General features: G+C 35.1%; 1 protein-coding gene across 6 annotated transcripts in view; it reads right to left on the minus strand.

Moving 5' to 3' along the window:
* Positions 1 to 14,183, minus strand: part of LOC143254331 (uncharacterized) — a 115,648-nt gene that overhangs the window by 52,964 nt on the left and 48,501 nt on the right. For 2 of the 6 annotated variants that reach the window (XM_076509339.1, XM_076509334.1), the window contains exon 1: positions 12,123 to 12,336. The exons of 2 other annotated variants lie outside the window; for them this stretch is intronic. The gene's annotated coding sequence lies outside the window, so the exon portion shown is untranslated. Of the gene's footprint in view, positions 1 to 12,122; positions 12,337 to 14,183 lie in introns of those variants that run through there. 2 more of the 6 variants (XM_076509338.1, XM_076509326.1) reach the window with 1 other exon arrangement.

A 14,183-nucleotide genomic window follows, 5' to 3' on the forward strand; every position in this document is an offset into this window, starting at 1 on the left:
TCTTGTCCTTCTGGATTATCGTAACCTTTGACTAAAATATCGATAAAGTGAAGTTATAATTTCTTTTTTTAATTATAGTATCAAGACGCGTAAAATAATTTGCTTTTGTTTGTCCCTATTTCACGTATTCTTCCCTTCCACAATTGTATCAATTTTTTTTTCCCAAGTATTAACAAAGCGTGCGCCATAAAACACCAAACCAACCAACCACTACCTTCAACAAAAGAAACCAATTATAGCAATATTCAGATTCTGTTTTCCCCGCGAACAAGCACGAACCTTACGATCTAAACACGCGTATGTGCGCACTTTCTTTCAACGTATGTAAACAAACTCAACTTCAGTAGGCGTTTTGTACAAAAACGTATTAAAAGCTTACAAAAGTGCAACGTTAGATAAAATAAAAACATTACGCTTACTTACTGTATTAAGTATAGTTTAGTTAGGGCTAAATTTTACCAAAGCAAAAAATGTACACAAGTTGCAATGTTAACTCTTTATCAAATATAGGCTCTACTTAATAAATGCTTTAAGTAATATTAGGCCTAAGACAATTGGAATTACATATTTCAGTATGTGATTAGACTTCGTTTTGTATTATTCTGGAAATCCTGTATTTAAAGAAGTACTATTACGATAAAGATACGTAATGTTTCGGGGATCTACGTTATTATGTTTATTTCTTAGCGATTAAACTCGTTCTTCGCAAACGAAGCATATTTAAACCGTGGGCCTAACTGTTTTTTCAATACATGTTTATGTATAGTGGGTTTCTCGTCATCATGGGCTATATAATCATGTACTAAACATTATGACTATTAAAGGAAAAAAAAAATCAGAATTTAAGTCCCATTTATTTTCACGAAATGTGTCTTAAAGGCTTCAAAATAATGCTAAAACCTAAAAATAATATACTTAAAAATATTATCTATTCTTAAATAAATCTAGGGATGATGTAGCCTCTTTCAAGACGAATTGGATAAAGTGAATAATTAGATTTATTAAATGTATAATTTGACTATTTTTGCTAATTTGTATCGTGTTTTTCGCCCTCATATAATATATTATTTCAAAAATAATGCCAATGCTAATATATATGGAAATATTCTGGAATCGTTCACATTTTAAAGTAAATTAGATATATTAATTTTAAGTCATTTTAAATTTGTAATAACTATTTTGAAATTTGGGGCAAAGTTGCAGGTGGATTTTATGAGGCATAGCTAATTGATATTGTGCCTTATTAGAAAACATTAATTATTGTACTTGTATACATTAGGAGGAGCACGCGCAAGTGGTGTAACACAGTTATCATATATACAAGTAAATACGCTTTATGTGAAGTATTAGGCCAGATGAAACTTCAGCACAGCTATACTTTCTGGTCGAAACACAGTACTGAGACAGCTCTGTTTGTTGAAACATGTTTTAATTTTACGGTAATTGTGCATCTACCAGCATGGGCGCCCACAAAAATATTTTAGGAGAGGGTATAAAGTATATATCGGATCAGCTTTTACAGTGCAATTAAATAACGTGTTATATATGCTTAAATGCAAATACGTTTACAGTTTTAATTTAAAAAAAAACGAGAAATACTTAATTTAACTACTATGTTAAGTTCACTTTATTACTAATACGTGCAATTTATTCGTAAAATATAAGGGAAGAAAATGCCCTCACTTGCCCGTTCCTGCAGATGCCTGTGGTTACTGAGTGCGCAAGTCCAAGCATTACATCGGTTTCTTGATGACAAGAAACTCACTTGAATTAAAAATGTATTTCAGAACGGCTGATATGGGTATCAACACTTTTACTGATAAAGAGAAAACAACGTTAAGCATCTGAACCTGAAGATGACCTGGGAAGGTCGAAACGTTGTTCTCTCCTTATCAGTAAAAGTGTTAATACCCATACCAGCCGTTCTGACATACACTACATAGGTTTGTAGGCACATGGGAGCAACATTCTACGATTTCTTTCCCTTAACAAATATTATATGGGGGATCATTAGAAGTAAACTTAATATATCAAATACAATTCAATGCTACTTAACAACTAAAGTTTCAGGATTATACAAAGATGTGTGATGGATAGAAAGTATTATGTGTTCGTATCTCATTGGTCTACACGATACGTGTCTAGACACGCAAGTTTTACCAATGGTTTGTTACAAAGTTCGACAGTCTTGTCAGTAATTTATTACCTATATTACTAGCATTTCTTATGGAGGTACTTAATACTTAAGTCTTTTCATATTCTCTTGTTTGGTCAACAAATTGGCGGGTGGAAAGAGAAGTAAAATGCAAAAGTTAATATCTGTTTTGTTATTGTTAATTTGTTCCGTTACTTTGATTGTAATGTTTTTGATAAAATAAATGAATACATGTACCACTCAGTATGGCTCAGCGGTTCGTCTGCGGACTTACAACGCTAAAAATCGAGTTTCGATACCCGTGGTGGGAAGAGCACAGATAGCCCACTGAGTAGCTTTGTGCTTAATTCAAAACAGCAAAAACAACTTTTTACATATCGCTATATCGCCACACCTTTGAAAAATATACAAAATACTAATTCTAATACTTATATGAAATATATAGAAATAACACCGAACTGTCTGCATAAAATGGTTTATATCAAATATATAGAAATAACACCGAACTATCTACATAAAATGGTTCATATCAAATATATAGAAACAACACCGAACTGTTTACATGAAATAGCCGAGCAAGTATTTATGAACTAACAGATCAGACGGATGGCAGCTGATCAACAGCACCCACAGTTAGTTCTTGAGGTACTTCTGTCTAAGTGAAAAGTAAGGTCATTATCATTACGTAACCACAATCTTAAATATTAAAAAACAAAACAATTTTCGACGATAAAATGACGCGTACTCTGGACAAGGTCAGGTGCGCAAAATACTAGGCCAGGGTCGGCCATAACTTTTGTAAAGTATATAGTTAAACTATATACATAGCACTGGGTTTTTATGTTATGACGGGTACTGAATATTCAATAAAAAGTAATTTATGAATAATGATAATAAAAAGTAAACTACTGTTTCGGTGGTTACGAAACCTACATTTTTAGATTTTTTATTTAACCAGTAAATTTCTGTTTTAGTGGTTACGTAACAGTCAGTTTTATGATTTCTGAGTCTGATTTCAGGAGGATGAATTTATATAAATTTTGAGTAAGGAAATTATTAGAGAACATCGGCATTTGGAACCAAAGTTAAGTTTGAGAAAATTGTTTAAAACATTATACCAAACATCAATTTGACCATCATTCTGCTGAACTGCAAAAACTTGCAACAAGAAAGTTCCGATGTTTATTAAATTGTACTTATAAATTACTATTTTACAAAACGTTTATAATCCATCTATCAATCTCAGAAGATAAACACATTATATTGAATAATTACAAATTCTCAAATAATAAGTTATTAATAAAGGTCAGTAATTATATATATCACATTGGGAAACAAATTTTTAAACTGATATTGTGTTTCAAGCAGTATAGTAAAATTAAAGCAACTACTAAGGTAACACAAGTACTGGATATAGAAAAAACGCAACTGTAACACGATATATTGCTGTATTCCAACATAAGGAAATAATAGTAATACTTAAATAAAACTAGAGCTGAGAAAAAGGTGATTGAATGTGACACCCAGACTAAATTTTTTTTTAGTATTTGTTGTTTGTTTTTTTTGGAATTTCGCACAAAGCTACTTGAGGGCTATCTGTGCTAGCCGTCCCTAATTTAGTAGTGTAAGACTACAGGGAAGGCAGCTAGTCATCACCACCCACCGCCAACTCTTTTACTGATGGTACTGACCATCACATAATAACACCCCCATGGCTGAAATGGCGAGTATGTTTGGTGTGATAGGAATTCGAACCTCTGACCTTCAGATTACGAGTCAAGTGCAATTAATTTTGTGCCTTTTAGTTATTTTTTATAACATTAAATTTTAAAAACCTGTAAGCTTTGCAGAGAATCAATTTCAAAGATCCTGTCAGAGTCCTCAGGCAAACCAGTGACCCATGGCCTGAAAAGTGCAGCTCCCCCCTCAAAACAAGTATTCTGAAGAAAATATAGCAAATTGAAAAAAAAAAAATTTAGTTTGAAAATGCACCACCAATCATTTTAAACCAATAAACTCATGTACAAGCGAAAGGCTATACAAAATAAAAATAATAAAAGTGAAAAATTGTCACTTTCCAAAATATTTCTAGAAGACTCTAGAAAAGTTAGTTTGGTAATTGGCATCAATATGCAAGTTAGTTTATTAACCACAAAATTCTAATACATAAGGTTTAGTGTGGCTAGTTGTTAGCACACTGAACTCTAGATTGGAAGATCCAATTTTTAAGTCAGGATACACTCAAAAGAGTGCAATAAAAATGGATAACTTCAGATTTTTATGCACTTTACAGTATCATACAAGTTTCTACATCTTAAAAATGTCTCCCGAGCGTGACGATCAAGGAGTAAAGACAATGCGAATGAGCCCCTCCATTTCATGAAAAAAAACAATCCCATAACAGCTTTCTTCTCATGAATCAATTAGAAATTGCGAGATGAAAAGAATACCGAAATCCACAGCACTCATACACCAAAGCACCTACTCAAGTAAGTGTTGCACACAGATAATTCCAAGCAATAACAGTTATGAAGCACATATAGTGTATTATTTTTACATCATAGTGAAAAATATACCAAGTTCATTAGGAACTGAATTAATGGTTTTGGTATTGTATATTATTTTGTCACTAAGATAATGTTCATTTTTTTCTTTTTTAATAATATTTGTGTTGTGTCCACTATTCTTGCAATTTCTGTGGGTAACCAAATAACAAAGAAAATCATAAACTAGCTTCCAGAACAATAAAAGAAGTAACTTTCTTTTAGAGATGAAGAAGACAGACAGCAGAATGAATTGTAAGAATATCTCCACTGTTTGTATTGTTGTATCTACTTTATCTTTTCACATTGTATACTTTCTTTTCATCTACCATCTGAAAGTTTGTCTTCAGCCATTTACTATCTTTGCCATCCTATTTCTTTTACATCAATTTGCTTTCCAGCTATGCACTGTTTAGTGCCAGTGTTTTGTTTTGGTAAGGTTAAGTGCTATTTTGAATCAATACCCTTATTGACATAAGGGTGATATATCTTATTGATATATATATATATATATATCTTATATATCTATATATCTTATTGACATCTTTGTGATATATCACAAAGAATACATGAGAAAATTTGTTTGAAAATGTAAAAATTAAAGGTAGGAATTTCTTTGAATACATTAAGTGAAAACAAAGTGTTAGGATGAATGTACATCCCTTCAAGGAATGACGAAGATAGGTAGGTAGGTATTTCATGTTTATTGACAAAAGCTACTAGGCTATTTGTGCCAAGCAAGATGTAGTATATTATAATGGAATATGGAAATTACGGTAAAAATACATAAAATATGTAAAATTAAGATCCACCAGGAAGACTAAAGCATTAAGTTCAATCTTGCTGTCAGTCACCGGTGTAAAAGAAATCATGATAAAACAGTGTGTAGTCCAATAAAAACCTTAAGTTAAAAAGACCAATGGCTCTTAAAAATGTAAAAACTTAAGCGAGGTGGCCAGTATCACCTATTACATTGGCAAATGTCAAGGGCAAACCTACCTTAAAAATATGTTTAAAATGGTGTCATTGTTCTTGGTTGTAATGATGGCATGACAATAAAATACGTATGATTGTGACCTGGGTGCCACAGACAACACATAGGTACATCAGTACCAGATAAAAGGAAGTGGTGAGTTAAAAACCTGTAACCAAGTGTAACCTGGCCAAAACAACTTCTTCCCTTTGATCTTTACAGAAACAAGATGACCAAAGAGCTAAAGAAGGCTTGATTTGAAAAAAGGTATTATTTGGTTGCTCACTCCAGGTCGACTGCCAACTGGTGTATAGTCAGGTTTTAATAAGTGGACCATAGTCCATGTACGGAACAGGGACGATGGTGATAGAACCAGAGCAGATTGACTTTGCCATTCTGTCAGCTAGCTCATTTCCACGAATATCAACCATGGCTTGGTATCCAAAAAACTGGACAGAGATAGATGATATAGAGAGATGGGCCAGTTTATCTAAAATATTGATAAAAACAGGATCGTAACTAACATAGAATGATGTCAGGGCCAACAGAGCTGAGTGAATCAATATGATTCAGGGCAAGAGAAATAGCACACAATTCAGTAGTGAACACAGAAACTGTAGAGGGGATTCTGTGTGCAACAACCAAACTGTAACAAAAAATGGTAGAACCAACAGAGTCACCTGATTTTGAACCATCTATATATAAAGGAATGGATGGATTGTTTGAAAGATGTTCAGCAAATAAAGAGTGATATTTCGAATCAGGAATACCGGCCTTCCTCAGATGACTCAAAGATATGTCACAGTTCAGAGACTGAACTGTTGATACTGCTATGCTATTCAAAGATAGATCCAATTTTTCTGATTGTGCCCGAATACGAAGGCTAAAAGGAACAATGGTAGGTTTTCTATTATAGAAAAGTGTGGCCCACTAAGGATGGAAAGCACAACCCCAAGTAAGATGCTGTGGTAAAGAGCAAAGTTTAGTAGCATACATAAGAGACAGTTGCAAATGGCAAATATACAGAGATGGTTCATGGGACTCCACATACAAACTTTGGACTGGAAAAGTACAAAAGGCCCCAGTGCAAAGCCAAAGCCTTTGATGATGGATAGGATCCAGCATTTTCAGTGCTAAGGTTCTGGCAAAACCATAAACCCATAGTCAAATTTGGAACGGATAAAGGCACAATAAATTTTAAGCATGGAGTATTGATCCGCTCCCCAAGAGGTGGAAGAGAGGGCACAGAGGATGTTCAGTGCTTATATACATTTGACACGAAGTTGCTCGGTATGGGAAAACAAAGTTTAATTTACAGTCAAATATGAGACGTAAGAACTTTGCCTCAGGAACAACAGGAAGTACATCATCATCAATACAAAATTCTGGATCCAGATGAATATCCCATAGGTGGCAGAAATGTACACACACAGTTTTAGGGAGAGAAAGTTGAAAACCATTTGCTGTGATCCACTTAAGTACACGATTAATCGCAGTTTGTAGCTGCTCCTCAATAAACCTCATGTTTGATGACTGACATGAAATGTGAAAGTCATCAACAAAAAGACCATTTGCAACTATAGGGGTAGCTGTTCACTGATGGCAATAATCTTTATAATGAAAAGTGACACTCAGGGCACAGCCCTGAAGGACTCCAAGTTCCTTTGGGAAAAACAGATGGACCTGGAGTCAGCAGTTCATTGAAAATATTTAATAAAAAGTGGCAAATTACAACGCAATCTGTATGAATGAAGGTCTTGCAAGATGCCATATCTCCATGTTGTATCATAAGCATTCTCTAAATAAAACAAAAGGAATAAGATGTTGTCACTTCAAAAAGGCTTCACTGACTGATGTTTCAAGGAGAATTAAGTAGTCTATTGTGGAGCGTTGTCTTCAGAACCCACACTGAGTGGGTGAGAGAAGGTTGTTTGATTCAAGGAACCAAACAAGATGAACATTAATCATCCTCTCTAAGGTCTTACTGAGACAACTCATCAAAGCAATTGGATGGTAATTCAAAGGAATCTTTGGATCCTTTCCAGGTTTAAGAATAGGGAGTACAATAGCTTGGCACCAAGCATCAGGAAAAACATTCTCCTGCTATATCCATTTAAAGACAGCCAGGAAAATAGTAAGAGAGGCAAAAGAAAGGTGGCGTAGCATCTCATAATGTATATTATCAGGTCCAACTGATGTACTGCCAGATCCATGAAGCACAAGTTTGAGTTCCACCAGTGTAAGAGGGCATTTGTAGTCATAGGGATGATCAGTCGAAAAGGAAAGAGGCAGATGTTCCACTCCTATTTTTTTAATTGCTAAGAAGGAAGGAGATGAGTTTAAAGATCTAGGTACATGAGAGAAATAATCACCAAAAGTATTGGCCTTGCTCTGAGCATCAGCAACTTTACGGCCATTGAATATTAAGATAGAGAGGGGGCAGAAGTGTACCGTCCACTCACCTTCCGGATCTTGTCCCATATGACTATTGAACTGGTGGTAGAAGAAATGTTGGAGGTGTATTTAATCCAAGATTCCTTCTGGCTTTGACATCTAACTCACTGAGCCTGTGCATGGGTTTGCTGAAGTGCAATGCGATTTGAAAGCGTGTGTATCTACGAAATTTATCCCAAGCACATTTCTGAGCTTTTTATGTTATATAACAAGCAGAATTCCACCAAGGGCTAGGTTTTGGGGATACACTGAGCAGCTGCTTGGACAATACAGTTAGTTACTGCTGCTATGCAATCATCTATCAATGATTTATATAAGATGGCAAGATCAAGTTCTGAGAGGGCAGTGAAAGAGGGCCAGTTTGCCTGGTCCAACTTCCAATGAGACACACAGGTCAGGTGGCACTGGCCACATCCAATCTCTCTTAATATGACAGAAAAATTAACACTACCCCGTGGATTGATGTCAACCTCCCAAAAAAAAGCAAGTGAAAAGCAAAAGGATCAGATAGAAAGATTTATAGCAGTAAATGACTGATGTGGTGCATGAAAATAAATGTAAGAGCCAGTATTGAAGAGAGACAGGTTGTGATTTAGGAGCATATGTTCTTTTGCATGACCCCTCACATCAATACTAGAACTGCCCCAGAGGGGATTATACCCATTAAGATCCCCAAAAATTGAAAAGGAGGTTGGCAGTTGCTCAATGAGGGCATCAAGGTCTGAGGAATGATAATTTTTCCAGGGGTACAGAGAGCAAACAGTGATGGTACGACCCAAGGAGATACAAATTTTTCAGCTCCATATTTCCGTCTCTATGAATAAAAATTTGATGAACAGCTGTAACACCTTGGCTGGTGAAACTTGCAAGAATCTCTGATTCAGGAATGGTCTTTAAATCCCTCTCAACTATAACTCCTCTGGAAGAGTTCAAAGTGGAATGAGGAGTAACCTCAATGGGTATATCCCCAATGGCCTTTGATTTAAGGAGGAGTTTGGAATGTTGTGATGAAGATATTTCCACTAAAATGTCCCTGGACCATAATTTTTTTACCAATTTGGGAGAGCCAGCAAGCCCTAAGGGTTTTTCAGTTAAAGAACGTAAAATTAAAAATTGCAGGACAGATTCAAGTTGTGAGTTTGACTGTACAGAGTCATCAATGTGAGGTCGTTTGCCAGTAGTTGGATTTTTCTCTATACTGTCATGCTTTGTTTTGTTTTATTTGAAGGGTATCCACAATAAAAAAAAAAATCAGTGCCCACTGACCCTGCCCACCATGCGGTCCTATGAGGGGACACACTACAGTGCCATATAAGATAATTGCAGTGATGCCAGGGCTTTATTAGCACTATACCCAAACATCAGTATCAAACATAATGTCCACTACACCTGTTGAGGATGTCCTATGCTGGCACTCACCTGACCCTGGCCGAAATGGACTAGCCGAATGATCTTGTGGGTCCACCCCAAGACCACCCATCTACAGGAATTCAAGGCCAAAGTGGTGTGTTAGGGTTGGACCCCTCAACCACCAGGATCCTCTCCTCCCTTTCACAGGTCACCATGCATGGCAAACATGTACAGGAATCCACATCAAGGGGAAATGATAAAGGAAGATTAGTATCTGATGATGTAAAGATAGATGGGTAATAAAACTTTCCTTTTATTTCAGTTTTTACTGATGAAGATTTAAACAGTATTCCACATCTTGAACAGTTGATGAACGGAAATCATATGACTGCATTAATGCTGAAATTTAAAGAACAAAGAGGCTCCTGCTCCAGATAATATTTTCACAAGGTTTTGAAAGATGTTAAAGATTGGTTAAGTGAGCCACTTACTACTGTTTTCTTGTCAGTCTTTGAATAGTGGACAGGTGTGTGTATTTTCTTGTAGCAAAGCCACATCAAAGTATCTGCTGAGGGAAATGAACCCCTGATTTTAGCATTGCAACTCCACAGACTTACTGCTGTACCAACATGAGACCAGTGGACAGGTACCAGAGGATCGGGAGTTGGCTAATATAACTCCTCTTTTTAATGAAGGTGATAAAAATTTTCCAGTAATTTTAAGACACATTAGTGTTAACTCAGTTTTGCAACAAGTTTTGGAAAGTCTGTTAAAAGATGCTTTTCAAAGTCATACAACAAAGTTTGGAATTTTATTGGTTGGATAGTCAGCATGATTTCACTCAATGGAAAATCTTTCCTTACAAACCTTTTGACATTCTTTGAAAAGATTACTGCTTATGTAGATGAAGATAATGATATAGTTTTGATGTATCTGGGTTTTCAGAAAGCATTTGACAAGGTGTCACATAAAAGGCTCGTAAAAACAATTATCTCTGTATGTGTTGGTAAAAGTTAACAAACTGGATAGCTGGATGGAAGAAAGTAGAGGGTTGTTACAAATGAAGGATGATGCTGATTTACAAAATGATTTAGATAATTTAGTAAGTTAGGGAGATAAATATAAGATGGGTTTTAGTTAAATAAATGCAAGATATTGCATGTAAGTTATCATAATTTCAATTATAAGTATAATATGAATGGAAATAACAGTGTTATGAAAGAAAAGGACCTTAATGTAATGGTTGACCAGTCTCTTAAGGCATACATTGACAAAGCTGGCTTTAAGTTTGTTTTTTTTTAATTAGTAATAATTTTTAGTTTACTTTAGAGGATGGGATAGTTGAGATGGACCAATAAGTCCCATACCGTCCCAGTAGATCATGCTATTATGTTATACATACATTCAGTTAAAAGTATCTGCAAACAGCAGATATTGGGGTCTAGTTTTTCTCTTCCTGCTCAGTAGTTTTAAATAATGGATGGCTACTCCTAAACCTTTGGGATCTGTAAACTTGCAGTTTAGCCCAGGTATCCAAGACGAAATTCCGTTTACGTTAACAGTAAGTGATAAATGAGATTCCTTGGATTCTACATTTACATTTTTAGTTACTGAGTGCAGAATTAAAGCACTATAACAGAATACTCATAACAAACAGCACTACACTTCTGAAATTAGGCAAGATACACCAGTATTAAAAAAAATAACGTATTATATGTGTAAGTTTTAATATCAAATATATGATATACGAATATAAAACTCGCAAGCAACGGGTAGTATTATCACAATCCCAAATCATTGGGGATTTAAAGTTATCTCACGTCCGTAGTTGTACTAAATCCTTAGTAAATTGATGCGGTACACACACACACAAAGTAGTAAAAGTAAGCTTAACTTTAAAGACACAAACTAAAAACAAAATCAAATTACTTCTGATTAGCGAGTTATTTTCGCAAGTTTATATCACATAACTTGATCACGTTGGCTATACGTGATTTCACTTTACTTTAGGATGCATCCTACACACCTACATCATTCACATTAAATATCGATCTAAGAACGACAGAAAGCAACTTGTACAATACATTTATCAGAAACCCGACCTACTTTTTAGAAACAAATTAAATGCCACTGGAATCATGTATGCAGTTTTTTTACTTTGTTTTAGTTTCAATAATATTATCATTTTTGTAAGCCACACATGGATTGCAACGCCTTAATTGCTACTTTAAGTTTAACCACTTTCTTAACATACTTCAAGTGTCTACTAAAAGCTAACATCATATTTACAAGTATCGCATCAGCCACTAGTCCAATACACCAAATGCAAAAAATCAACATGAACGTCAATATTTCTTGTAATACCTATATACAATAATTACACTTTGTTTTAACCACAAAAGTTATACAATCTGTCAAAAAAACTAATTGAAATTCAGAAAGTCTTGTGGTTTCATGCCCCTGTAATTTGTAAGTGGGGAAGAATTTCATTTTTTTTTCCTAATTCCGATTATTTTATAAAATGAACCAGCAGAAGTACAGCAGTTCTAATGCAGAGTTCAGTTCAAAAGTAATTCTCCCAAACGCCTCCACAAGGGCATGAGATCTCAGACCCACATTCTAAAACAATAAGTGGGCGATTACATACTTGCTTTGGTTTGAATAATCTGGGCAAAAATCCTGACGAAATATGACCAGCAAGCAACACTGATAACTATATCATAAAACCGAACGTAGATAAAACTATAAAGCAACAACGTTAACACTCGTACTAACAAACACCACAATTAATAAGTCATGCGATTGGATAAGTGTACACGTTCTTATACGCGTACCTTAAGCTATCTCGAAAATTACCAGTATGACATAACTGTAGCCTGACCAATGAGGCAAAGTTTTATAGACGGCGCTAGAGGTAAAGCTAACGCAAGTCACGTTGCATCTCCACGTGAACACGTGAACTACACCAACAATGTTGAACTGAACAAACAAAATTAACAATTCTTAAAAGCTGTATCAGCCTTCAGACGTGAATGCTGTGCATTTAAACTAATACATAATTAATTGAAATAAAAGGACTAAACTGTGGTCAAGGTTTAAGAAATAATATTTACTTCAGTATGTCTTGTAGTAAGATACAGTATTATTGAAATAACAACTGGTTACAGTGAGTAAAAAATACAATATCCTGTAAAGAAATACAAAATGAAGATTCGACATTTCACTTTTCAATCCAACTTTTGCTATGGTTGACCTACATCTAATCTTATTACATTATTATATTTAAACTTGTTTAATTGAAACGTTTTACTAAATAAACACTGTGTAACCTAAGCCATTGTGGTTATACTGCAGAAGATAAAAAAACATTTACAACGCAGCCTAAATTAAAAGCACGTTGATTTATGCTTAAAACAATATATACAGGGTGGCCCGTAAGTCCCTACCCATCCATATGTTATTATAAACAACGTTATAATACTAATGATGAGCTGAAGGCAGCTGTTAGCGCGGCATTTGGAACAATAACCCCTGCTATGTTGAGGAAACTGTCTCACAGAACATGGCGTCGCATAATATTATACAGCGAGAATGAGGGACAACACACAGATACACTGGATACATAAGATATATGGATGGGTAGGGACTTACGAACCACCCTGTATGTACACTCAGCAACATATTACGTCATACGTGTAATAAATGCAAATATAAAAGCTAAAAAATTCGTTTATATATATATTTATACATACATTGCAATGATCTGTTAAAAGAAATACAAACTGACCACCGGGACTAATTACAAACGTATGTCCTTTTACAAATAAAATAGTGAAATTCATTCCACTATCTTCGATAGTAACTCCACTAGGTCACGAGCTATGACATTTTGACGGTTATTTTGATGCCATTAAAAAATATAGGATAATTTATATCATGCGAAAAATTATTATTATTACTTAATTTATTTGTTCTGAAATTTGTTTGTTTTTGAATTTCGCGCAAAGCTACACAAGGGCTACGTCAAACAAAATGTCATAAAAGCGCCACCTTGCAGACAAGAATGAAAACTACTCACATTTTTTTTATAAACTTGAACAATATGTCTGATCAATTTTTCCGTTCAGATTAGGGTAAGCAGGCTAAACACAAAATGACCTTAAATGTCAGTACTAAAATCCTTGATATCTCACCACAAGATGGCTTACGATTGTTTGTTTGTTTTTGAATTTCGCACAAAGCAACTCGAGGGTTATCTGTGCTAGCCGTCCCTAATTTAGCAGTGTAAGACTAGAGGGAAGGCAGATAGTCATTACCACCCACCACCAACTCTTGGGTTCCTCTTTTACCATTATAACGCTACCACGGCTGAAAGGGCGAGCATGTCTGGTGCGACCGGGATTCGAACTCGCGACCCTCGACTTACGAGTCGAACGTCTTAACACGCTTGGCCATGCCGGGCCCTTCTTGTGAAATATCGAACCAGATAATTTTGAAATTTCAGATTCGTAACGATAGATATTAACGTGAACTCCCCACAATTCACGTACAAAAATACTATTGTTGTTGTTTTGAATTAAGCACAAAGCTACACAATGGGCTATCTGTGCTCTGCCCACCACGGGTATCGAAACCCGGATTTTAGAGATGGAAATTTGCCTGGGGGGCACACAAAAATTCTAATTGCTTCTTATAACAAAGGTTATTT

This window comes from Tachypleus tridentatus, chromosome 6 (assembly GCF_004210375.1).
Source record: "Tachypleus tridentatus isolate NWPU-2018 chromosome 6, ASM421037v1, whole genome shotgun sequence".
NCBI classification, from domain to species: Eukaryota; Metazoa; Arthropoda; class Merostomata; order Xiphosura; family Limulidae; genus Tachypleus; species Tachypleus tridentatus.